This window comes from Hemicordylus capensis, chromosome 2 (assembly GCF_027244095.1).
Source record: "Hemicordylus capensis ecotype Gifberg chromosome 2, rHemCap1.1.pri, whole genome shotgun sequence".
Taxonomy (NCBI): Eukaryota; Metazoa; Chordata; class Lepidosauria; order Squamata; family Cordylidae; genus Hemicordylus; species Hemicordylus capensis.
Genome location: NC_069658.1, coordinates 10,843,275 through 10,869,736, shown reverse-complemented (window position 1 = coordinate 10,869,736; position 26,462 = coordinate 10,843,275). Strand labels below are relative to the sequence as shown.

Here is a 26,462-nt window from a genome sequence, read left to right as displayed (position 1 = left end):
CAAAGGGAAGGCAGCATCCCAGCATCCCCAGCTTTTAAATGTGCTTCTAATAATGCAGTTTTAAACTAGCAAGGATTATGATTTTTTTTTATTGGGTTTCAGTCATTTTGCCTTAGGATGTAACATAAACATTGATCCCCAGCCAACACATTATTGCCTCGCAAGTCTATTTTTAAAACAATATGAAGAAAGATTATAATTACATCTCTATTTGGTTTCTTTTTTCCATGCGTCTCCCTGCACGCATGTATCTATCACACAATCACAAATACTGGAACAGACAGGAGGATCATTATGGTTCAACCACCCACTATTCAGCAAAATCCTCTAAACAACATTACCCCTTCCCACTATGCCAGGGATACAACTGATGGTTACTCTGGGACTGCTTGATCAACACTCCCTCTGCATGGGGAGTGAACCATCATTCTCCTCTACTATTTGTACTATCCTCCTCCTCCTCCTCCTCGAAACACAGAAAGTTGCCTTATACCATGTCAGACCATTGCTCCATTTAGCTCAGCATTGTCTACACAGACTGGCAGTGGATCTCCAAGGTTACAGGCAAGAGTCTCTCCCAGCCCTACCAGGAGATGACCGGGATTGAACCTGGCAGCATGCAGGTGCTCTACCACTGAGCTAGGACCCATCCCCTCAGGGGAATATCTTACAGCAGACAGTGCTCACATGTGGTCACCCATCCAAATGCAAACCAAAGCAAACCCTGGTTAGCAAAGGGGGCAATTCATGCTTCCTATCACAACATTGGCTCTCCACCCGCAAACACTTCCATTACTAGGAACATAGGAAGCCGCCTTTTACCAAGTCATGCCATTGGCCCATTTAGCTCAGTACTGTTGACACTGACTGGCAGTGTCTCTACAAGGTTACAAACAGGAGTCTTTCCTAGCTCTACCTGGAGATGCTGCCAGGGATTGAAACTGGGGTTTTCTGCATTCAAAGCAGATGCAGAACCACTGTCATAATCCCCCCCCCAAATTTATATCCCACCCTTTCTACATTGAAGGGGAGGAGAAAGAACGTTAATCCTTTGATGCCCCAAAGTCTCCCAATTTAAATACCCCTTGCCCAAGCTTCTATTTAGCTGCGGAGGGGAAATCTTCCGCAGATTATAGTTTGTGCTTATAGGTTTTCCCCTCCATGGCCAATAGCTACATGTGGTGGTAGTAGGGGTGAAATCTGAGCCAGAATCACTGCAAAGAGCGAGAAAGGTTGGGCCTCTACCTCTGTGTCACAGCAAACTGTCCCCTGCAATTGCTTTTTGGAAATGAAAAAGGTGTCAAGACTTTTCATTATGGAAGTCTCATGGCCTCCCCAGTTCAGCCCTGAGAATCGTCCTAATAGGATTTGTACAAAACCAGGATTTTATTTATTTATTTATTACATTTATGTACCACCACATACAAAAAATTCCTTGGGCAGTGTACAGTCTAAAAACCATTAAAACATTGACACAAAGCAATTTAAAAATGCAGATCAAACCGCTAAAGCCCGAAGCTTTAAAAATCTCTATAAATAATTCTCTAAGGCGTACCCATGGCTAATCCCGTGCGTGGCAGCTCTTGCAAGAGTTCACGAGCAGAAGCACCATATGCAGACAGAGAGGAGCTTGTGAGAGTAGAAGCACTATGGTGATTGGGCCTTGGGGATTCCATTTGCAGATAGGGAGGAGGAGCCTGTGATGGTGAAGGTCAGTTGGAATGCAACTGTTAATGAAAGGATAGTGGGCATGGGTCTGTGAAGAGAGGGGCTGTGAGGGAGGAAAGAGCCCCTTCAGGAGAAGGAGGCTGCCATTGTGTGAATTAGATGGGGAAACAAGATGGACAAGATCTGTTAACTGAGGAAGGGGAGGGGAGAGAGAGAGAGAGAGAGAGAGAGAAGAAAAAAAGAAGGGAGGGGAAGAGAGACAGGGAAGAATGAGTAAAGGAGAGAGAAAGAGAGAAAAAGAAGGAAGGAAAAGAGAGAAAGAAGGAAGGGTGAGGGACGGGCCTGAGCCTGTCAGCAGCCTGAGGGGAACAAGTGGCCATGGCGGTGGCAGCAAGGAAGGGCTCAGTCAACCACTGCTGCTGTTTGGGGCTGCCAAGCACACTGGTGGAGGGAGGCAGGTAGACAAGGGACACGCCTGGGCCTGTCAGCGGCCTGAGGGGAACAAGCGGCCATGGCGGTGGCGGCAGCGAGAAAGGGCCCGGTCAACCGCTGCTGCTCCTATGGAGAGGAGCAGGAGTGGGGCTCGGGGAGGAGGTCTCTGGGGATAGGGGGCTACAGCTTGGCCAATATGCGCCAGCAACACTGCAGCCACGACCAAGAGGGGTGAGGGGGATTGAAGCAAACGGATGGAGGAGGGAGGAGCAGGAGTGTGCTCAGGTGAGGGTGGAGAGATCTCTGAGGTGAGGGGAGCAGTGGCAGGGGGTGAGGGGAGCGAGCAAGTACTAGCGCGCAGATGCTCTGTGCGGGTTAGGCTAGTATAAACTAAAAGCCTGACTAAACAGGTATGCTTCCAGGTCCTTCTTCAAAACATTCAGAGAAGGGGAAACACTAATTCATTCAGAAGCATGTTCCAGAGACCCGAGGCAACTCTGGAAAAGGCCAGGTTTCAAGTCGCCACCAATTAAGCCGGTGGCAACTGCAACCGGACCGCCTCAGATGATCGTAATAGGTATAATTCCCCAATTCATATTATTTTAGTAATTTCCTTATTACTAAAGGAGTAGCAGCCGTTGAGTGGGGCAGTGAGGCTGGGAAAACACCGTTTTAAAGAGCGGCAAACGTATCTGCAACCCATACCCCAAATGCTCTATGGGACAGAGGCAGCCAACCTGGCAGGCTGCACTGCACTCGCTGCTCAGTTGGCTTCCACACATGCACAGAGGCCATTGGGAGGGCTAATATGGTGTTCTGATTCTACGCACTGCACTGCAGCATGATTTTGCTATGCAGAGCCCCAAACCCCACCGCTGGAGATCTTAGAAAAGCCGCTTCCCTACACAGATTTCAGATAACAATGCAGAATGCATGAGCCACATGCGATGGTGTCAGATACTGTTAAATGAGTCATGCCAATATTTCAGAGATGGAAACAATTTTAGCGTGTGTACATATGTTTATGTGTGCATGTGTGAGGAGGGGAAAGAGCTTGTATATTTAGAGCATTGCAATGCTAACCACCTCCTGGATTCAACATCTGTTGATAATTAAGCTGAAGATCCTGTACAAAAAGCTCTATGAAAACTAGCAGCTGTAACCTCTTGACCTCTATTGATAAAACAAAACCAAAAAAAATCCCACCCCACCTCCTAACCCTCAACTCCCCCACCCTTAACCCAGGCCTCTGTGAAACTGTGCTTCCCCATATCTAGGGGCAGTCATCCATTTTTCAAAGGTAATCCCTCACAAACCACTTATCCTCTCAAAATCTCTACCTGCACACAGTGTTTGCATTAGGGACTCTTGATTTATGGATCTCTGCTCCTTGGATGGAGAGGCCTACTTCCTGTTGCCGTGGTTACTTGGATCTTGGTTCAAGGTTAAACTACTCCCAACTCAAAATCACTGGCAGGCCCCAGCATCTAACAGCCAGGTTTTATTGACTCCCCTAGGCTGCTTCAAAGGTCAAAGACCAAAGTGCTGCTTACTGCCTTCAGGGCGAGTCAATATTTTCAATATTTTTATTCAGTTTCCTCTGAAGAAGTTTGGAGGTGCATTTCTGCTCAGCTGCCACCTATCCAGTATTAGCAAGGTCACACAAATTGTTGAGGGTCAGCATCCTTCTGGGGAGCAGTTACAAATGACTTCAAAGAAAGGCATGGTCCACTCTTCCCTTGGGCTCATCATTAGCTCTCCACAGGGCCACTGGCGTTGTGTTTTGCAAATTCACTTTTCTTTCAAATTCATGTCAGTCTCATTTGGAAATGTAACCCATGTTCAGCCCAGATAGCAGTAGATTAAAAAACTTATTTTTTAAAAAAACAGTCAAGCAGGTAAAATATAAAAATTATTAAAATAGCACTCTCCAGGCTTTTCCTTAGCCAGTAGATGCTGCTGAAAGTTTAGGGCTGGTTTGGATCATACTTTGCCCATCTGTGTTGTTCCATGTGATTGAGATATTCCTTGAATCACCCTAATCTGTTTGAACGGCCCTTCTAACATGCACTCCAAATAGAACTTAAAAGTAGCAATGGGAGGGTGTGTAGAAGAGTGGTGCAGATGAACTCAAAGAAGTGCTTTTGGATGATGATCAAGTGCTTTCCTCTTATCCATGACTTACTGGGAAATGATAGTGAGGCTATCCCCACGATCACTGGAAAGTGGGCTAGGGGAGCTTAGCCCACTTCCAAGTGATCGTGGGAACCACCAGGCTCGCTAATCCCCCTTCCCTTTAAATGAGGTTAACGGAGCGAGCACTCCGTTAACCTCATGTTTTTGCTCATTTTTTCCTTTTGGCACGCGGCGACATACGGGAAGACCCCCGTCCGGGTAGATCCTCTCATTTATTTGCTTGTTTTTTCCTCGGTCTTTTGCTCGTGTGTTGCCACGGTACGTGGCAACACACAGATGGACCCCCGTCCGAGAGGCTTCAGCCAACCTCCCAGGCTCGGGGGTCTCTCTAGGATGTCCCGTACACTTGCGTGGGGCCTCCTGGGACTTCCGTGTGGCACCCGATCCCCACAGCCCCCACTGGCTCCATGATGGAGCCAGAAGTCATGTGGACAGCCAATCCGGCCACCCAGGGCTGCACTTTGATCGTCTGCGGGGAGAGCGGGCTAAGTTGTGTGAAGTGCCGCATTATTTACCAGGCTAAATAAATCATTTATTAATTCTCTGTGTAAACCGCCCTGAGCCATTTTTGGAAGGGCGGTATAGAAATCGAATTAATAATAATAATAATAATAATAATAATAATAATAATAATAATAATACTGGCTGCACAAGAACAGGCACTAAGAACAAATGCAATAAGAGCAAAAGTAGAAAAGTCAACAACAAACAGCAAGTGCCGCCTTTGTAAAGAAGCAGATGAAACAGTGGGCCACCTAATCAGCTGTTGTAAAAAGATCGCACAGACTGACTACAAACAAAGGCATGACAAGGTAGCAGGGATGATACACTGGAATATCTGCAAAAAATACAAGCTACCTGTGGCCAAAAATTGGAGGGACCATAAAATTGAAAAAGTTGTCGAAAATGAAGATGCAAAAATATTATGGGACTTCCAACTACAAACAGACAAACATCTGCCACACAATACACCAGATATAACTGTAGTCGAGAAGAAAGAAAAACAAGTCAAAATAATCGACACAGCAATAACAGGGGATAGCAGAATAGAAGAAAAAGAAATAGAAAAAATCACAATATACAAAGATGTACAAATTGAAATTGAAAGGCTGTGGCAGAAAAAGACCAAAATAATCCCAGTGGTAATTGGCGCCCTAGGTGCAATTCCAAAACAACTTGAAGAGCACCTCAACACCATAGGGGCCACAGAAATCACTATCAGCCAATTACAAAAAGCAACTTTACTGAGAACAGCCTATATTTTGCGACGATTTCTATAATAACTAACAGTATTGATGATAAAATTCAGCCACCCCATGTCCTTGGGAAGGACTCGATGTCTGGATAAAACAAAGCAGCCAATAACACCTATCTGACTGTGTAAACAAGAAATAATAATAATAATAATAATAATAATAATAATAATAATAATAATATAGAAGAAAGATGCAATCTATATGCTCCCCATCACAGCTGTATATCTTACATCATATTGCTTAAGATACCAGAATATATAAAGTGGTTGCAAATTCTAAAATCTTGCTACAGAAGTCATTAACAAGCATGCAAGACATTCCATTAGTTCAGTCCCCTTGGAAAATTTTCCTTGGAGAAACCCCTACATTTGGTTCTCCCCAATTCTAAGGATTTGCTACGTTATTCTTATCAGGCTATGCATTGCTCGCCTCCAGTGCGAAACTCCTTTGCGCTCTCTCACTTTTTAATTTAGTTACGCAGTGCATTTGCAACATAATGCACCTCAAAACATTAACTGGGTCAGATTATTTGCATTTTGATTACTATCTTGAATAAAGATTCAGAAGAAGAATGATATCCAGGAAATCTCTTAAAAAGAAAAAAGAAAGAAAAGAAAAGATAGAATAAGGCTGATTTTAAGTGGATTATTGAGAGCGATGCCTTGCTTCATAACCCAAAAGAGAAAATGGAATTACTGTTTGATAACTACAGCTGAGAGAAGTAATTATTCTTTTTAAAGGAATGCTCACTCTGCTACAGCTGACATGCAACATCATTTTAAAATAGCGACACTTTGAAAATACAGCAAGAACAATCCTTTTGGTCCTGTGCCTTTGCAGTTAGAGCTGCATCCTAGAAAGAGCAAGGAAGGCTATCCATGGCATCAACGGTTTTCAGACTGGTATAAGCTCTAAAGTTGTAACACAGGATTGGGGCTGTGGACCCATAGGAACATAGGAAGCTGCCCTATACCAATTCAGACCATTGGTCCCGTGCCTCCACATTTATGGCTGCATCCTAAAAAGAGCAATCAAGGCATTTCAATCTGTGGCATCGAGGCTTTTCAGGCTGGTACTTAGCGCTATAGTCTGGATTGGGCCTTCATAGCTTCCTTCTACCAAGTCAGGCATCTAGCTCAGTACTGTCCACACCGACTGGCAGTGGGTAAGGTTTCAGGTGGCGGAGTTTACTAGCCCTATTCGGAGATTACAGGGATTGAACCTGGGACCTTCTGCATGCAAAGCAGATGCTCTACCAATGAGCTACGGGACAATCCATGAGTCCATGCTTTGGTGGGATGTGTGCATGACTGTATGGGGAACAGCCAATTCATTACCCTCCCTCTGCACACTGAAGTAAACACTTTGGCCTGTTGTTGTGCCTCTCACAAATCATGATTCATTCTAAATTATTATAGATGGCAAGTTTTGCAACACATTGTACGGGTCTCTGATAGAAAAGAGAGGGAAAAACAGAATACAGATGTTTCATTTATTTAATAATAACAATAACAATAACAATAACAATAATAATAATAATAATAATAATAATAATAATAATAATAATGCTCTGCACCCCTGCAGTGATGTAGATAGGCTATACCTCCCTCGCAGATCAGGTGGAAGAGGAAAGCTGCAAGTCCATCAAAAGGTAGAGGAGGAGAAAAGAGGCCTTGAAGAAAATATCAAGGACAGTGAAGAAGATGCACTTCAAAGGGTTAATAATGAGAAACGAAACTATTCAACACCAATGAAACAAAGCAGGCCTACAAGAAAGAACAAGTCAAGAACCAAGCAGAAAAATGGAAAAATAAGCCACTGCATAGTCAATATTTGCACAACATAGGTGGAAAATCAGACATCACCAAGACCTGGCAATGGCTTAAGAATGGCAACTTGAAGAAAGAAACAGAGGGTTTAATACTGGCTGCACAAGAACAGGCATTAAGAACAAATGCAATAAGAGCAAAAGTAGAAAAATCAACAAAAAACAGCAACTGCCACCTTTGTAAAGAAGCAGATGAAACCATGGACCACCTAATCAGCTGTTGTAAAATGATCACACAGACTGACTACAAACAAAGGCATGACAAGGTAGCAGGGATGATACACTGGAACATCTGCAAAAAATACAAGCTACCTGTGGCCAAAAATTGGTGGGACCATAAAATTGAAAAAGTTGTCGAAAATGAAGATGCAAAAATATTATGGGACTTCCGACTACAAACAGACAAACATCTGCTACACAATACACCAGATATCACTGTAGTCGAGAAGAAAGAAAAACAAGTCAAAATAATCGACATAGCAATACCAGGGAATAGCAGAATAGAAGAAAAAGAAAAAGAAAAAATAACCAAATACAAAGATCTACAAATTGAAATTGATAGGCTGTGGCAGAAAAAGACCAAAATAATCCCAGTGGTCATTGGCACCCTGGGTGCAGTTCCAAAGGACCTTGAAGAGCACCTCAACACCATAGGGGTCACAGAAATCACCATCAGCCAATTACAAAAAGCAGCTTTACTGGGAACAGCCTATATTCTGCGACGATATCTATAACAACTGACAATAAAATTCAGCCATCCCAGGTCCTTGGGAAGGACTTGATGTCTGGATAAAACAAACCAGTTAATAACACCTGTATGACTGTGTAAATTAAAAATAATAAAAATAATAATAAGTGTTAAACCTTGAATTGGAAAGGGATAGGAGTAGGGTCCAAGTCACCGTTAACATCCACCATAACAATCCCCCCCCTCTTTATTTGTTCACTTGTTAGGGTCACAACTGAGACTATGCAGGAGATTCATGATTGGGGTGCATGCATGTGTGTGTATGCTTGGAAACAGTTACAGGGGTAGCTTGCCAAATCTGACTGAAACTATAACAAACAATTCATATCTCCAGGATTGCTCTCAATTATCACCTGGAGACTGATATAGGTTCCAAGAGATTCTGGACGCTAATCCTGGAAAGCTGGCAACGCTATTCAGGGGGCTTCAGTTCTGACCAGGATATGGCATCAAACACCTGGATGTTCAACACTTTCCATTTTCCTGATCTCACCGCCTTCCTCCTAAAGTTGCGATTCGCTCCATGGAGTAAATAAAAATCTTTGTTGTGCCCGCATTGTCATTATTGCCATTATTTTATTTTGTTATTATGCCCTGCAGCAGTATGCTGGACATGCAAGCCAGCGGCAGCTTTGATGGAGAAGAATTAGATCAGGAAATTGGTACTGTCTCCCTCTCCCCTGGCAGGGCAGCAATAATCAACATCAGAGCCCTCACACCTGCTTGCAAGTAGACATTAAAAAATCGTGGGAGTCCTAATCATTGATCACCATTGATCATCTTGTGTGGCTTTTTTCCCAGATTAAATGAAAAATCTGGGTAAATATTTCTGGGTAATGATTCAGGTATTACTGAAACATGAGCTATGAAGAATCCAGAGGAGGGGTGAGAAGTGATCACCCTTCCCCTTTTTGTGCCATTCACAAACAACTCTTGAGTGGGAATTATCATCCTAGAGAGCTCCAGATGGTGCCTCCTCAGTGACTGAACGTTTCATGTTTCCGTGGACTCTTGTTACAGTCCAGATAACTGGTTTACATTTTAAACCCCAAGTTTTGTGATGGCAACAACAGCAAAGAGGTAACAAGATGATGAGTGAAAAGAATCCTAAATCTATTGAATTATTCCCAGGAGTCAATATTCTGACTAACACTGCACTCGTGTAAGGACACTGCACTAGTGCAAGACCATTGCACTAGCTAGTTGTATTCCTGATCCTGATTTGTGTTGCACGAGCACAAACAGGTCTGTGTTTGCACAAGAAGCTTCACAACCTATGACATGCCTCATATGTTCTCCAGGGACCTTCTGCCTAATAGTATCAATTCCAGAAATCCCGGTGATTTAGCTCAGCTATGCAAGTGCAGCATTAGTCAGGATGTCAGCCCTGATTTCTAAGGCCGCATAGCAAGTTTTGTTTCCCAAGGATTAGGTTAAGTGCTGCCTTTGAGGGTAGACATTTAGGAATAAGAATAACGTAGAGTAAGAGCAAAGAGTCCACCAACAGTCGTTTGGCAGCTGAAAAGCATCATGAAATAATATGCAAATCATGTTAATCACATAGAGATTAGCCACAGCTCCCTTGTTTATATGTGTCCCTCAGTGATGAAAGTATCAGTTATCCCTGCTCTAAATTCTGCACACACAGAGAGTGTGTGTATGTGGGAGCCATCATTAGCCAGATCTTCCAATCTTTATCTCTCCTAGTACACCCAGAAGAGCTAATGCTGCAGTGATAGCTCTGAGAGAAGCCTCTTAAGAACTGGATGAAGAAAAGTGATAGTGATGAACTCCCAAGCTAATAAACACCAAGCGGTTATTCCTGCAGAATGATCAATTCCTGGATGTCCTGAGGCTTGTCTGATAGAGTCGATTTACTCGCCTCACTAATAAAGCTGAAGCCCAATATCAGATTAGGACGGAGGACAGCTTCTTAAAGGAGCAGCAAAGAAGCTGGTCTGTTGGCATATGGCTGCTGGAAGATTAGAAGTACTCCTCTCCCCCGCCTCCTCCTGGAACCTCCTGTGCATTGCTGCTTTCTTCTCCTGAAATCACACCAGCCCAATTTTTATTTTTGCTCTGGGTTGGTGCAGTAATACAGACAATTAATTTGTCACCTTGTTAGCGGAAATGTAATGCAACAATCTAAAAGAACGCTTACACATTATGATAAACTTCCGTCCCTTTAGGGGGCTTCTCTTTCCTTAGGACTCGTTTCACATCCCATCCATTATGCAAATGAGATGTGGAAATAGTTGGGTTCCTCTAATGCATCTGTACACTGATAGATTATGCAGAGTCAGCCTGGCCGAAACTAATGAGGTTAAATACATCTTGCCGTTCCTTTCTACTTCATTGGGTCCCTCAGCTGACTTCAAGAAAATCTGATCTGAGTAGTCCCCCCACCCATTCCTTTTAAGATTTTCAAGAGACACTCTGACAAAATAATTGCATTGCTTTATCAGAAAATGGAGTATTAATTTCATTGCCACGATGGTTCAGCAACATGATCCAGTCACAGGAGTTTCGTCACCCAGTAGTCCTCTAGAACATGGGTACGAGCAAACAACTTATTCCGACACCGATAACACCACTAGACTCACATAACTAGGCATCCACAAATCCACTTGACAGCTCCCCAGTGGCGGGTGCTCCCAGCCGGACACCCAGCACTATACAGAACTTCTCCCCAGTTGTCTCATTTCAACTGCCATTTTTGAGAAGGTAAGAAATGGCAGAAATCCTTTCTGAGGAGGAGGAGAGGGATCCCCATTTCTTACCAACTCCCTATCCCAAGATAAATGACAGAAGACCCGCTTCTCTCCTAAGGCCTCTGCCTGTGTGCCAGAAAGGATTTGGGGGAAGAGAGGGAGTTGGTGGCAAGCACAAACAATAGCTGGCTAGTAAGCTAAACCTGCATTTGTAGACCCCTGCACATAACCCAACAGAATCAAGGATAACCATTCCCATTCCCACACCACTTTCCCTTTATTCACAAAACCAAAAGCCCTTATGTAGGCATGGGACCGGAAGCAGGGGAAAAAAGGGCTAACTATTTATGACATTTATATCCCGCTTTCCATCCTTGCTGGAACTCAAGGTGGCATCCCGAAGGTTTGCAGGCAGTCCCCCATCCAGACACTGGCCAAGCACACACCTGCTCAGTTTCAGCAAAATTCCTTTGCCATGTGCCACTGCCTGAAGACCCATGTGCTGGAGCACGATAGCTACAGGTCAGCCCCCAGGTTAGGGTTTTTTTCCTTCTTCTCTGGCTGGGCCAATGGACCTCCTGGTGTGGGTGTGGGACTTACATTTGTCTCTCCTAGTGTTCTTCCCCTACTTGGCTATTGGCTGGGTGAAACCAGCTAACAATGATCCTCCAAAACAGTGGTCCTTACCTTTCCCACATCCAGACGCCCCAAGCTCACAAAATGATGTTATAAAACTGATTTAAAGAGGAAGTATGAGTTGTAGGGGACGGTGAGGGAGGGGAAATGTCACTTTAAACAGTGGCAAACTTACCCTCCGCCAGTACCCAGAATGCTTTGTGGGGTGAAGTACTCAGGCAGGCTGGTACTGTAGCCCTTAAAGCATATGGCTCAGCCTGCTAGATTTGCTCAGAAAACAATCCACCTTGGGATATGTTTTTTTTATGAAAGGCAGTATATAAATTGAACATGAAATAAAATAAATAATAGCAGACGACTCGGGGCTCAGGAAGGAAGGAAGCAAGGCACCGAAGCTGGTTTGGGACCTCTCCAGGAGCCTTATAACCGCCTATCATTTGTTACCGGAGAAAGGACTAAGGTTAAGTGATCAAGCTTTGGATTGATTCAAATAATATAACAAAATTAACAAAGCTCTAGAAAAAATGCTGGTTGTGCAAATGAGCTGGTTGTGCAATCCTTACTCAGAAGTAAGCACAGCTGAATTCAATGGGCCAACATCCTAATGGTGTGCTTGTGCAACAAAGCAGCGCCAGTGCTAGAAGATCACAAGCCTATGTTAAATAGCGGTAAATGCTTGACTAACAAGCAGAAGGTTGCTGGTTTGAATCCCCGCTGGTAGGTTTCCCAGACTATGGGAAACACCTATATCAGGCAGCAGCGATATAGGAAGATGCTGAAAGGCATCATCTCATACTCTGTGGGAGGAGGCAATGGTAAACCCCTCCTGTATGCTACCAAAGAAAACCACGTCTCTGTGGTCGCCAGGAGTCGACACTGACTCAATGGCACACTTTACTTTCCTCTTGCACAAAAGCTCCCTTGAATTCTTGGGAGGAGAGCTGGTTTTATAGTAGCAAGTATGAATAGTCCCCTTTGCTAAGCAGGGTCCACCATGGTTTACATTTGAATGGGTGTGACTACATGTGTGAGCACTGTAAGATATTCTCCTCAGGGGATGGGGCTGCTCTGGGAAGAGCAGAAGGTTCCAAGTTCCCTCCCTGGCATCTCCAAGATAGGGTTGAGAGAGACTCCTGCCTGCAACCTTGGAGAAGCTGCTGCCAGTCTGCATAGATAATGAGTTAGAATCTAGATGGACCAATGGTCAGACTTGGTAGAAAGCAGCTTCCTATGTTCCTATTATATGAGGAATGCCACAGGTTGCACACCTGTTGTGTAAGTGCAAACATGTTTGCACCCATGCAACACTAGTCCGGAACTTGCTCCAGACTTGATGCAGCCAGGTAGTGCAGCAGCCTTTTGATCGTGCAACGTCCTTTTGCAAGCACACTGCGAGGAAGTTGGCCCATTGAATTCAGCTGGACCTACTTCTGAGTAAACATGCTCAGGATTGCATGCCAAGCATTTTTCAAAAGCTGTGTTAGCTTTGTTGTATTATCCAAATCAACTCAAGGCTTAACACTGATTTATCACTAAAATGTATGCTTGCCTTATCTATGCAGAGAGGGGAAATAATATATACGGGGAGTCTTTATCTTTCCATTAATACTCTAGAGTAATAGGGTTTTGTTTTAAAAAAAATTCCTGCTCTCCTATTAAGAAAATATGTTAACTTGAGACTGGTTCTTGCACATCTGAGGGGGAAATTGTATTATCACAAGTAAAGACTACAGATTGGATTAACTGGAGTAAATAGCTGCAAGCCCTCAGGGCAGAGATTTTTGTCACTCCCGTGAACAACTTTGGGTACTAAATACATGTAAGTTAATGGGAGGAACAGTAAACGATGGGTCAAATGTTTCAACTCTTGTGTATTGATAAATGCACTGTACAGACCCAAAACTAAGCACACAGCCAGTGGCGTTGCCCAGGGGTGTAGCCACTGGTGTTCCCACGAGTGCTGGGGACACGAGCCGCCATGCCCCCAGGATCTGCTGCTCCCTCTTGCTGCCGTCCCCATTATGGGAGTGTGTGGCATGCCTGCCATCTCCTTGCTGGTGTTTCTAAGTGCCTGCTGGGAGTTCCTGGAAGGCTCTTGCAGCTGCAAGGGAGGGGCTGGGATATGGCATGGGAGAGGATGTCTAAGGCATGGCATTCCCCCACTTGCTCCGAAATAGTGGGGAGCATAATGTAGGCAGTGGTGGTGAGAGAAGGGAGAAGGCAGCGGGCGGCACGGAACAGCTAGCACTGGCCCCCACACAAGCCAACAGCGGGGGCCGACGGTGTGTGTATGTGTGTTTGTGGGGGGGGGGGTTACACAGCCCACCATGGTGTTGCCTCCTGGGGAAGCCAAGAGCCTTGCTGGATTTGACTCGAGAGCTATCTAGGCCTGCACACTACTTCCCACAGATGCCTCCAGGAAGCCAAAAAGTGGGACCAAACAAAAAGACAAAAAGAGGGCAAACAGCCCTCTCCCACTGCTCTGCCCAAGCAGCTGGGATTCAGAGAGAGAGAGACCCTGGAGGCAGTCTACAGCCATCATGACTAGTAGCCGGCTTATCTTCCATGAGTCTGTGCAATCCCTTTTTAAAGCTGTCTAAGCTGGTGGCCGTCCTAACTAGGTAAGGAGCACCTTTTAAAAGAACTCTCTTAGATTTAGCAGAGAGGGCAGCAACTGTGCCTAATGAGCCCAGGAGACTGTCCTTCTAGTGGCTGTTCCTGGTGTCTACCTTGTGCTGCTTTTTTAGATTGTGAACACTCAGGAGACCGGGAACCATTTCCTCATACCTTTTGCTTTGTATATACCGTCCACTTTGAGGAAAATATATACATCTTTTCAGCAGAAATCCAGAATTAACTAAATAAATTGAATGAATGAATAACTAATTAATACTGGCTGTTATACTGCACAGGAGGACACCGACAGCTGCAGGAGGCCGGCTGGCACCCCTCTGCATGTGCATACAGCCCAGCCATGTTATAAAACTGCACTTGTGCGACTTTACGATGGGGCGGTGTGCTACCCAGAAATGCAGCACCATCAACGGTGTTTGCATGTGCAGAGGGCCATCGGTGCTGCTGCAGCCACTGGCGTTTCCCCGCACAATATGTTAATGACTGATAAGAAGAAGGGGAAATCAAAAGCCTTCCGTTGCTTTAGTGAGTTGCCAGGCTTCACCCCTTAATTCAAAGTGACAGTGGTATTGGAAACAGCAGTAGCAAATCCTGCTGGCAACGCCCCATGAGACACTTTGGGGGAGATATTCTTAACCCCCAGGGAGGGAGGGAAACGTGAACCTGGAATCTGAATAATAATGTCAAAATCAGCGAGATTCTAATGATGGCCAGCAGGTCAGGAACGAAGGGATGTGCCTGCATTGAGACAGGGGTGTGTGTGTGTGAATGTCGGGGAGCTCCGAGTGTCTGGGGGCTGCCTGCTATTCCCCATGTCCTATTAAGGTGGGGGTTCTTGCACCCTCTTTGCAAGGGCTGGAGAGGGTCTTTCACAATGCTTATCTTTGGGACGCCAGTGCTCCTGGCCACCTGGAGCCGAGGCGGCCTGATGACATCACTGAGCCAGCACAGCTGTGGTAGTTCAGTGAGGCAAAGAGGCTTCACACGCAAGGGAACAGGCAGCTCCTTTCAAGCAGGTCTATTCTTGGTGAGATTGGGGCAGATCTGGCTCATCAAACCACCACTGGCTCCGTGACGTCATCAAGCTGCATTTGGTGAGCTCTGCCTCACCAGAGCCAACACTGGCTCAGAGACGTCATCAGGCTGCATTGACTTGACCGCGGGAAGCAGCTACTGCAAATTAGGGTGGATTGTGGCCGCTGTAAGCACTCGCGTCCTGAGAACAGGCACTAGATGTTGCCACTGCTTGGCATATTGGGGGTGGGTGAGGGGAGACAACCAAATTTTGCACAAGTTCTCCAACCTTAAGAACTTAAGAACCGCCTTGCTGGATCAGGGTTAAGGCCTATCTAGGCCAATCCCTGTTTCACACAGTAGCCCACCAGATGCCTTGGGAGGCCACACAACCAGGAGATTAAGGCGGCCCCCTCTCCTGCAGCTGCTCCTCTGCAACGGGTATTCGGAAGCATTCTGCCTCTGATCATGGAGATAACTTAAAGCCTTCAGAACGAGGAGCCAATGATAGACCTTTCATAGACCAATACACCTGGCCACGCCCCTGCTGGTCAGAGTTGTTTTGCTGCTGTCTGTGTAGATGACTGTTGCAGCAAACTCTGGAAATTTAATATATTTTGAAGAAAAAAAAGAGGACTCTTTGCTTTTCCTTGCAGCCATCTATTCTTTTCTGATATGATACCAAAAATAACAGTAATGACAGTAATAAAATATAGTGGTCCCCATGAGGCTGTTTCAAACCCTTCAAAGCCAAATTGGGCCACTTGGGTGGTTTAAAGGTAAAGTGTGTCGTTGAGTCGGTGTCGACTCCTGGCAACCACAGAGCCCTGTGGTTGTCTTTGGTAGAATACAGGAGGGGTTGACCATTGCCTCCTCCCACGCAGTGTGAGACGATGCCTTTCAGCATCATCCTGTGTTGCTGCTGCCCGATATAGATGTTCCCCCTAGTCTGGGAAACATATCAGCAGGGATTCAAACCAGCAATCTCTGGCTTGGTGCAGTGGAGAAATGACTTGACTAGCAAGCCAGAGATCGCCAGTTCGAATCCCCACTTGTATGTTTCTCATACTATGGGAAACACCTATATTGGGCAGCAGCGATACAGGAAGGTGCTGAAGGGCATCATCTCATACTGTGTGGGAGATGGCAATTGTAAACCCCTCCTGTATTCTACCAAGAAAACCACATGTCTCTGTGGTCACCAGGAGTCGATACTGACTCGATGGCACACTTTACCTTTGGTAGTTCACAGCAGCTATAATATGAAATGGTATCATTTGTGCCTCATGAAATGCAAACACCTCCACCGGCACAAATATACACACACACAAACAAAACTCCTGCTCCCCATCGTCCTCTGGTCACAACATTAATGCAATGTTATGACTGGGATTTTCAAAGTATTAACCCCCCCCACTTTCCATTCAATGTTATTGGTCCCCGAGTAAATATAAGCAAGCCCCTGGTGCCCTCTCCCCCTCCCTGCCTACCCCCACCTCAGACTACTGCTTGCAATTGCTGCACATGGCATTAACTTTTATGCCTTCATCTATGTGTACAATACAGCTCTGTTATCGTTGCTCTGGGAACCCTGGTGTTTGCATAAATTTTAATTTCCTGTCTTTTGTTTGCTTTCTTCATCATCGTCCTAAAGGGGGGAAATATAGTCCTCAGCTTGCAAAATTATCCGTAGTATATTGCAAGCGTGCGCGCAGCAGGTACCACTTACGCCATGCTGCCTCAGCAGTGCCTACTGCTGAGAACAATGTGTGTGCATGTAGGTGTGGACATTTTTCACGTCAGTTAATCAGACTCGCCAGATGTCAGAGCTTTCACCTGGTTGGTTCAGGGGCCCCCTCCCCAGATCCCCAAAGTCAGTAAGCAGTGCATTGTGTATCCATGTAGCTGCCATAAATGCATTGAATCCAATCTCCAGCACTGAAGTTGATATCCCAAGGATATGGTTTTTTTCAAAAGGATAAAGTTTTTAGCCCTTGTGATTTATGAAGAAAACTTTGGAAACATCTTAGCACCCTTCCCGTCCTGTCATTCCCCTTTGCTACCCCAGTACCTTCAAAACAAATCTTAATAGAGCCAAGCTTGAGGTGTGGGACACTTGTATGTTTGTTAAATACATGCTAGCCCCATTCACCAATAAAGAAGGGGAAAGTGGGTCTGCTTTTTATACCAAAAGGAGCATGTGGGAGAGTGGAATGAACCCCAGTCCTACCCTGCCTCTTCTCTCCATGCTCTGCTGCCTTTAAACATTCCCCACTAAGCTTGCCTTCAATACCGGAAGTGAACTGGACAGGGGAAAAACTACTTAAAGCAACCCAGCATTATCTATCTATCTATCTATCTATCTATCTATCTATCTATCTATCTATCTATCTATCTATCTAATTTGTACACCGCCCCAAACTTTCATCTCTGGGTCATTAACAATAGCATAAAACAAGCTAAAAACATATATAAAAAACTTAAAACAATGTAACAATTTAAAAATAAACCAGAGATTAAAACCTAAAAATTGTAGGAAGCGGAGAAAGCTTGGGCGAAAAGATGGGTTTTCAGGTGTTTTTTTGAAAATTGCCAGAGATGGAGAGGCTCATATCTCAGCAGGGAGCACATTCCACAATCTCGAGGCAGCGGCCGAGAAGGCCCGTCTCTGTGTAGCCACCAAACGAGTTGGCAGTAACTGGAGATGGACGTCCTCAGATGACCTCAATGGGCAGAGGGGCTCTTAGTGAAGACACTGGGGCGATTCGCATGACCAACAAAAACCGGGCTAGAAGAGCCTAGCCCGATTTTTGTTGGTCGTAAGAACCACCGGGCTCGCAGCCGAGCCTGGTGGTTCTTGAGCGGGTAACCCCCTCGAGAACCCCTACTAAAAAGCATGTTTGCAGAGCCAGCGCTCCAGCAAACCTGCTTTTTAGGCTCGTGAGTAGCCGCGGTGCGGCTTCGCGCCACGCCTACTCATGTGTAGACCCCCGGCCGGGAGGCGAAAAGCTGCCTCCGGGCTCGGGGGTCTCCCCAGTATGCCCTGCACACTCGCGCAGGGCATACTGGGGCTTGTGGGGGCCATGCGGCCCCCGCTCCCCCCACCCCCTGCTGGCTCTGTCTCGGTGCCGCCCATCGTGTGGGCGGCCGATTTGTCCGCCCATGGCTCCCTGCCCGCTTGTGAGCGGGCTTAGCCCGCTCTTCCCACTCACCAGACAAAACTGGGTCTCACTAATTGTGAGACCCGGTCCACTATCTTAGATACCCAGCGCCTAAACCCTTTAGGGCTTTGTAAGTTATAACTTGCACTTTGTACTTTGTCTGGAAACCTATTGGCAGCCAGTGTAGCTCCATCAGCAAAGAAGTAACGTGGTCTCTCTGAGTTGACCCAGAGACCAACCTGGCTGCCTCATTCTGAACCAACTGAAGTTTCCGGACTATGTACAAAGGCAACCCCACGTAGAGTGCATTACAAAAGTCAAGTCAGGAGGTTACCAACAGATGTAAATAAGGATGCAGGACTAGATAGGCCTTGGGAAAACTGAGGATGGGCCAGGTTTTTACTCCCTTGTCTGTGCATTTTGTTTTGATATAAAACATACCCTCCTACCATGTTTTAACAAGTAGTTGCCTCAAATATCTAGTTGGGCCTTTATTTATTTAATTATTTGATTTGATTTGAAACAAAATGAATAATAGTACTGTATAATGGGTGAAATCTGAGCACAAGTCAGTATGCAAAGACAAGACACGACATTGCCAAAGTTAAGCACTTCCAAGGGCCAATAGAAGCTATTCACATGCAGAGGCAATACCAGACTCGATCCCGACAGCAAACCCGCCTAGGCAGCCACGCTCTAAAATGAGGTTAGGCGAGCGAGTGCTCTCCTAACCCCTATTTCTGCAATCATCGTCTGCCAGACATGGCTGCTTGCAGCCACAGCTGGCAGACCGCAGGGATCTTGGCCAGCTCTGGGGAGGGGGGATTCCCATAATGCACCGTGCACTAGTTGGGGCCCAAGAGGAAGCCCTGGATCATCTGCAGGGAGGTAAGCTTTTTAAGATTTCCTCCCCGCTAGCCCTTGTGCCCTTTCTCACTGCTCATGAGAAAGGGCTCCTAGTTTGGCTGGGGGCAGCTCCACATGACTGCCTGGAAGTTGGTAAGTTGGAAGCTAGAGTTGACATGGCAGGCATGTCATCTGAAGCTGCCCACATCTGGTTCCTGTGCCACCTTACCGAGATTCTCACGACTTCTTCTGCCCAACTTCAAATGTTGGTTTCGGTAGGGTGGGCGTCAGGAGAATCTTGGTAACCTAGTGCAGGAACCGGACTTGGGGAGCTTCAAATGGCACACTGACCAGGAGTGCTGACTTGGGGGCAGTTGTATGAAGCCGTCCTCTGTGTGTTTGGTTTTCATAGCTTAAATAGCAGCTGTAAGTGTGTATGTGGGAGACAATGATGGTGCTCTGGACTGGGACTGTAGAACAAGGAAAGGGGCTTTAATCTTTCACTCTCACTGTGAGTTGGCTCACCCTCCTCTTGCAGCTCTTATTTCCCCCTGGAGAAAGGGCCTCCTCCCTCACCCATGGTCACGATCCTAATTGTCCCCTCTGGTGGCTGCTGTTTAAGTGGCAAAAATCAAGCACAGAGGGCCAAACTGTTTAATGAAACAATTCTGTCTCCTTCCCATTGGCTTAATCTGTGGCTGGACAGACCTATTCCATTCTACTCCTATCTCAGGGCCAAACTACATATTAGCTGGGTTCAGACATAACGTGAAGCCACGGGTGCAATGGCCCTGCAGCCCAAGGCCTCTCTAGTCCTGCATCCTGTTTTACACAGATGCCTCTGGGAAGCCCACAGGCAAGAGATGAAGGCATGCCCTCTCTCCTGCTGTTGCTCCCCTGCAACTAGTATTTAGAGCCATCTTGCCGCTGAGGCTGGAGGTGGGCTATAGCCACTAGACTAGTAGCCATTGACAGACCTGTCCTCCATGAATTTGTCCGTAAGAAATAAGGAATCCTTACGTGGCTTGAAAAACAAAGGATTTTGTTAATTTTAAACAGCACTGAATCTTGAAAATACCCCCTTGCAATTGTGTGTGACTCATAACATCCCAGAGGGAATTGGAGGTGGGTTGGCGAGGGGAGATGGTGTGAGTGTGTATAATGCAACAGTGCCCAGAGATTTACAGAGAGAGTGCAAGCGAAGACCACTTCAAATAGCGCAGGGCAGATTCATTAAAACTGCTGGCTGCTTTCCAGCAGTTAAAATTGAGGCAGCATATTTATTGCGTTCTGCTCAAATAAATCTGGAAATGTGTGAATCATATCCCAGAGAGAGAGAGAGAGCGCTAGCGCGCGATGGGAAAATGTGGTTATAACACAACAGCCGAAAGACAGGACTGATTCTTAAAACCAGCATATGACCCAGGCCATGGGCCCAGCCATTGCTTAATGGACGTATATTTTCTTGGCCGGTCTCAAAGCTTGTTTTATTTTGGATGGTGTTGGCAAAGGGAGTCACCATTTTCTGCAAGAGTGCCATTATTCCTATGGCTTCAGATATTCTATTTGGCTATTGCTCCCACCCACCCCTTCCTCCCCCCACTGCACATTATTAATATTCCTTCGTTTGGCTGGTTCTGCTTTGCAGCTCTCTCCGTCCCTCCTCAGATGCTGTCTGTAACGTTGGCACCTCTCCCCAATAGGAGCTGCGTTCAGCTGGGATTCAATTATAGCCTGCCTTGCAAAAGCAGATTGCTTTCTCAAAGATAGTGTGGGTTCTGGGAGGGGGGGGGGATTGGTGGAAAAGAGAGGAATAGCTTATTCTTTCCCCCTTTTTCCTGCAGACAATATTTCGTATTATTACTAAGAAAGTGGAGAAACGTAACTGGTAGCCTTGAACTGGTGAGGTGGTGGAGGGTCCTTCTGCAAGTGGGGGAGGGTCTGCAACTCTATCCGGCCACAGTGTTAGCCGAAAGAATGCTCAGCACCATGGCAGATGATGGCCTGAGAGAAAATAGCATTTTGTGTTTTCAGCTTTCAGGAGTCGTCACACTGCCTTGTGGAGTGGTGGTTCCCAACTGCAATGCCTTTGTTTGGCTTTAAGCTCTGCTAAGATTGGCGTTGCACACATGTGCTGCAGATGCTCCCCTATGGAAGTTATTGTACTGTATCCTACAAGTTTTAATCAGGCAAGGAACCTAGGAAACTAAAAAACCCCCACAAAAAAAATCAACAACAACAATCCCACCAGGGGAAATAAACCAACCAACCAACCCTAAGTCAAATGGGAGAAGATGCCACAGCCAAATGGCAGGCAAAGATGCCACAGAGCCCAGTTCTGCAGAATGGTGGTACCAGCTGAGGACAGGTGAACAGAACAGATTTTCAGAAATGGAAACGTTCTTGCAGATTCAGTAGATGGGCTGTCATTTGCAAGGATACTTACAGACTTGAAATCTGAATCAAGGTCTAAGGAAACCTGGATTTTGCACAAAGATTGACGCACGCTGGTAGACATACAGAGACGTGGGGTGAAAAATTTCCCCACATTTTATTTTTCCATGGAAAAAAGTTCCATTTCTAAAATATTGGCAAGGCTATTTGAAAAATGCTTGCAACACAATGCAAGGAAATTAATATGGTGGAAGTGGGTTTTTTGTTTTTAACTTTATAAATAGCCACACCAAATCAGATCACAATTTATTTAGAGCATAAGAAAAGTTTGTATAGATTGGTTTTTTGCGGAAAGAATTATATGCAAATGTTATGCAAATGAGGAGAAACGTGTATGGATTTCCCCCCAGACAAAATGGTTCAGAAAACCCTTATCTGTGGAAGAATAAAAAGTACACATCAATAAAAGACATGCCATTTGCTAATTTTACGGGAACTAGTCTTATCTGCAGGCTTGTCTCTGTTCCTAATAATAGCCTTGGAATTTTCTGCCAATGTGTATGGTAGCAGTTAAGAGGCAAATACTGCAAGGAGCAGGCCCATAACATGGCTGATGCCCCCAAGCGATGCATCATCCCCTTGTGAAATCTGCATTCTATAGTATGAGTTGGTTGTGCATTGGGCTGGGTATGTACCCATGGGCAGCTCATCCAGAGAATCCACACAACAGATCAGATCGAGAGGGGAAACAATACCTCAGTGGAAAGGCAATATTTTTCATGCAGAAGGCCCCAGGTCAATCCCTGGCATTTCCAGACAGAAAATCATAGGTAGCTGGGAAGGACTTTTGCTTGAGACTTAAAGAGCCCACCACCAGTCTGAGCAGACCAGCTGCCTCTGGTTCATCTGGTGGTGACTAGGGATCAGGCTTTCTCTGCAGCTGCTCCTAGACTGTGGAATGCGGTCTCCACAGAAATCCGAGGCTGAACACCATTACTGGTCTTCAAGAGAGCCCTCACGACTCAATTCTTTCAGTCTGGCCTTCCAGGTTTTAAATTTTTTTTAAAAAAATGTTTTGATTGTTATTTTAATTCATTGTTAAAGTTTTGTTTTTATTAATCACAAACCACCCAAAGTTATGAGATGGGTGGCATACAAATAAAATAAATGAATACAATGCAATAAAAACAGAACATGCTGGGTCAATTTTCTGGCTTAATATGGGGCAGCCCTATTTTGCTGGCTGACATCCTAACGAAGTGCTGGTGCCTTTAGGGGCTGCCAGGGTGCGACGGGAGCAACTCCCCCTGTGCACGGCCGGCAGCTCTGCAAGAGCTTTTAGACTAGGGAGTGCTCCCTGCACTCCCGAAGGGCTATGGAAGAGTAAAAAACCATCACGGACGGCTGAAAACACATGTCCATGCTTGGAGAGCCCTTCTAGAGTGTGGGGAGTGCTCTGGAGTCTAAAGGCTTTTTTGCACAACTGTGCTTGTACAAGGGGACAACGAGAGTTGCAAAAGGGCTCCCATCACACCCTTGCAGCCCCTAGAAGTGCGAGTGCTTCATTAGTCAGGGCGTCAGCCAGCCGCTGTGTCCTCCCTCTCCTGCAGCAGTGGATCATCCAGCAATTTGCCAGTTTTGCTTCCTGATGCTGCAAAGCACTGGGCAACCCAGGCGCATCGATATATAAATAAACAAAAACAAGCTTGAGGACTGGAAACTTGCCCTGGGCAATTCAAAAGATGAGAATCTTAAGGATTTGAAGAGGATGGCATTTCTGCTCCCGAAGGCCATTTTTACTGCAAGGAGATATAGCATCCAATGGTTCCTCTCTAGAGTGAATAAACTCCCCAAGCATTTGAATGTGAGGCACATGAAGAGGAGATATGCCATCACTCAAAGGTGGCTAATGCAGTCTTTAAAAAAAAAAAAATCTTTTGTGAAACATGTCTATGTATACACTTGTAGACTGTGAGAGCCCTAACTGCTGTGTCCCTCACATGCTGTTCTGTGAACTGAGCACAAACCATTCAGGTTAGGAGCCCACTTTTTTGCATTGGTCTCTACATAATTTAACACTAGTAGCACAAAGATAAGTACACACACACACACACACACACACACACACACCCTACGCATGGTACAATCCCTTATGGAAACCAAGCCTACATTTGTGTAATGGACACAAAGGCATATCTTCCCTTATTCACTTCCCCTGTGGCGAACTATACTGTAAGCTCCTTGGGGCTTTTGCTGTTCCGCTGTAGAGTGCTGTGCAAACTGGTGGTGTTGAATTATAAATAAATATGTACAAAAATAGAACAAGGCCCCAAGTAAACCAAACACACCAACTCATTCTGCTCAAGGCATGAGATTAAACTAAACCGTTCCTGATGATTTCAGTACTAAATCTGCACTGATCATTTTGCTAAAGACTTCTGTTTATTAAGGCTAAGCAGGATTTTAGCTAAAGCAGTGAAAGGAAAACAAAACAGAGCCGCTAAATTTAGTGTCCCCTTCTTTTGCCTCCCCGCCAACTTGTTCAGCACATTTTCTGCCATCTGTGAATTAAAAATGGTGCATTAACATACCTCTGGGGGAAAAAAAAGGGACACATGATTTATAACAGCAGTGCCAACTGACCCTAGACCGCTGCGGAGCTAAGTGGCCTCACTTTTAAAACAATCACCTATTGATTTCCAGCCTTCCAGTTTTAAACAAGACTTCTTAGAACAAGTTTTCAGAGTGGGCCTCTCATTGACAATTCTGCCTGCTTTTAAGAATAATTGGTGTTCAATTGAAGTGTAATCAAAATAACGCTGACTGCAACCCCAAATGGTTCGCTGTTAGGGCTTTCAATAATTGTTTTTCATGGGTTTTCTTGGCCGTATTCAGCCACACAAACAGACTTTTGTTACAGGGCTCTCAGAATGTATGCTACACAGAATGCAAAAGGGGAGGGGAGAGAGACGCCTCTGAATTCGCAGGACACAGGGCCACAGAGGAGTAACCTGGGGCAAAACACAGTGTTGGGGTTCTCCTCCTGCATACCCCACCCACTGAATGCTATCGGTAGATAACAATGGGTTTATTCTCATGACCAGCAAAAACTGGGCTAGGAGAGCCTAGCCCGATTTTGGCTGGTCGTGTAAACCACCAGGCTCGCAGGCAAGCCGGGTGGTTTACAAGCGGGTAACCCATTTAATTGCCCCTGCCCTTAGCTGAGGTTAGCGGAGTGAGCGCTCCGTTAACCCCGTCTTTGTGCTCGTGTGTTGCTGCGGAGTGGCTCCGCACCGCAACAACTCACGAGTAGACCCCCCGACTGGGAGGCTAAAAAGCCGTCTCCCGGCTCAGTGGTCTGTCCAGTATGCCCTGTGCGCTTGCCCCCGCACGGCCCCCGATCCTCCCAGCCCATGCCGGCTCTGTAACAGAGCGGCAGTCGTGTGAGCAGCCGCTTCGGCCACCCGGAGCAGACTGTCTGCTCGTGTGCGGGGAGAACGGGCTAAGCCCACTCTCCCTGCTAACCCACTCCAGGCTCTTTTCACTGATCATGAGAAGAGCCTCAATATTTAGCCGAATACAAGAGGATTCTGAATTCAAGATGACCCTCTTAAAAATACAAGTTAAATACAAGATATAAATACATTTATAACCTTTCCTGAAAAGGAAAGGACTCTGAATTGATGATGAAACCCCCCGCCCCATTTCTAACCTCAAAGAACATTGGGGGGGGGGAATCTAGTCTTGGATTCAGGTAAATATGGTAGCAATTTGGGTCCCGTAGTGCCCCCCCTCCCCCGGTAGGACAAACACCTTTTAGCAACCTGCCCTACACAAAGCAAATGCTAATGTGGATTTTTTGAAATCGAACTACAGAAAACAGCTTTTGTATCATTGTGGCAACGTTATATCTTAAAAATCTGAGATGCTACTAAAGGACACTGGCTGGCATCCTGAGTAAGTTTACTAAAGGAAGTCCAATTGAAATTAATAGTCTTTTAAAGTAACTCCTGAATAGTATCACTTCGGCTGATAAGCCAACTTTGATACTTTTATCAGCTTTGGCTGATACGCCAACTGCGACCTTACCTGGGCAGAGATAGCTTGGCCACAGTTACTCATGCTCTGGTAACTTCTCACTTGGATTACTGCAACACATTGTGCATGGGGCTGCCTTTCAAAATGGTCCGTAAACTGCAATTGGTACAATATAGGGCTGCAAGATCATTAACTGGGACTGGATGTTTTGAGCATATTATGCCAGCGCTTTGTCAGCTGCACTGGCTTCCAGTCCGTTTCCGGGCCCAATTCAAAGTGCTAGTGTTAACCTTTAAAGCCCTAAATGGCTTGGGACCACGTTACCTGAGAGAGGTAGCCAGGTCACTTGCCCCATAATTAATCATCATCATCACCATCAATAATTTAGTGAGGATATCAGCCACTGTATTGTTTTCAGAGGCCGACATCCTAATAAGGTGATTGGGTAATGAGCAAAGTTGCATTAGTGCAAAGATATCACATAGTTGTGCTAAAATCTGGGGATTTGTGGAATTGTGTTAGCACACTATGTGCTCTTACACAAAAGTTCCCTTTAAAAAACAAATGAGGTGGGCTGCAGGTTGTGCAACTGTTGCAGAAGTGCAAGCATGCTTACCGTAGCACAATTTTACCCTGCAACACACACTCCAGATTAAGCACATATAGCTAGCACAACAGCTTGGCGCTAGTACAACATCCTTCCACAAGCGCTTCATTAGTCAGGATGTCAGCCAGTATATTGTTTTCAATATATCGATGCTAGGTTGCCAGTCTGATGGATGAACAGGTGGATTTGGGGTGGTGGTGGAAGAAAAGAGAAGTATCATGGAGGATAGATGAGTAGGTGGTTTTGTAAAGGATGGCACCTTTCTCCTTACTTGTTTCTTCCCCATGCTCCAA

At 45.6% G+C, this 26,462-nt stretch overlaps 1 protein-coding gene across 4 annotated transcripts in view; it reads right to left on the bottom strand.

Annotated features, from left to right (window-relative positions):
• The window catches only part of SETBP1 (SET binding protein 1), a 357,781-nt gene that overhangs the window by 19,344 nt on the left and 311,975 nt on the right, over positions 1-26,462 (bottom strand). The window lies entirely within an intron of this gene.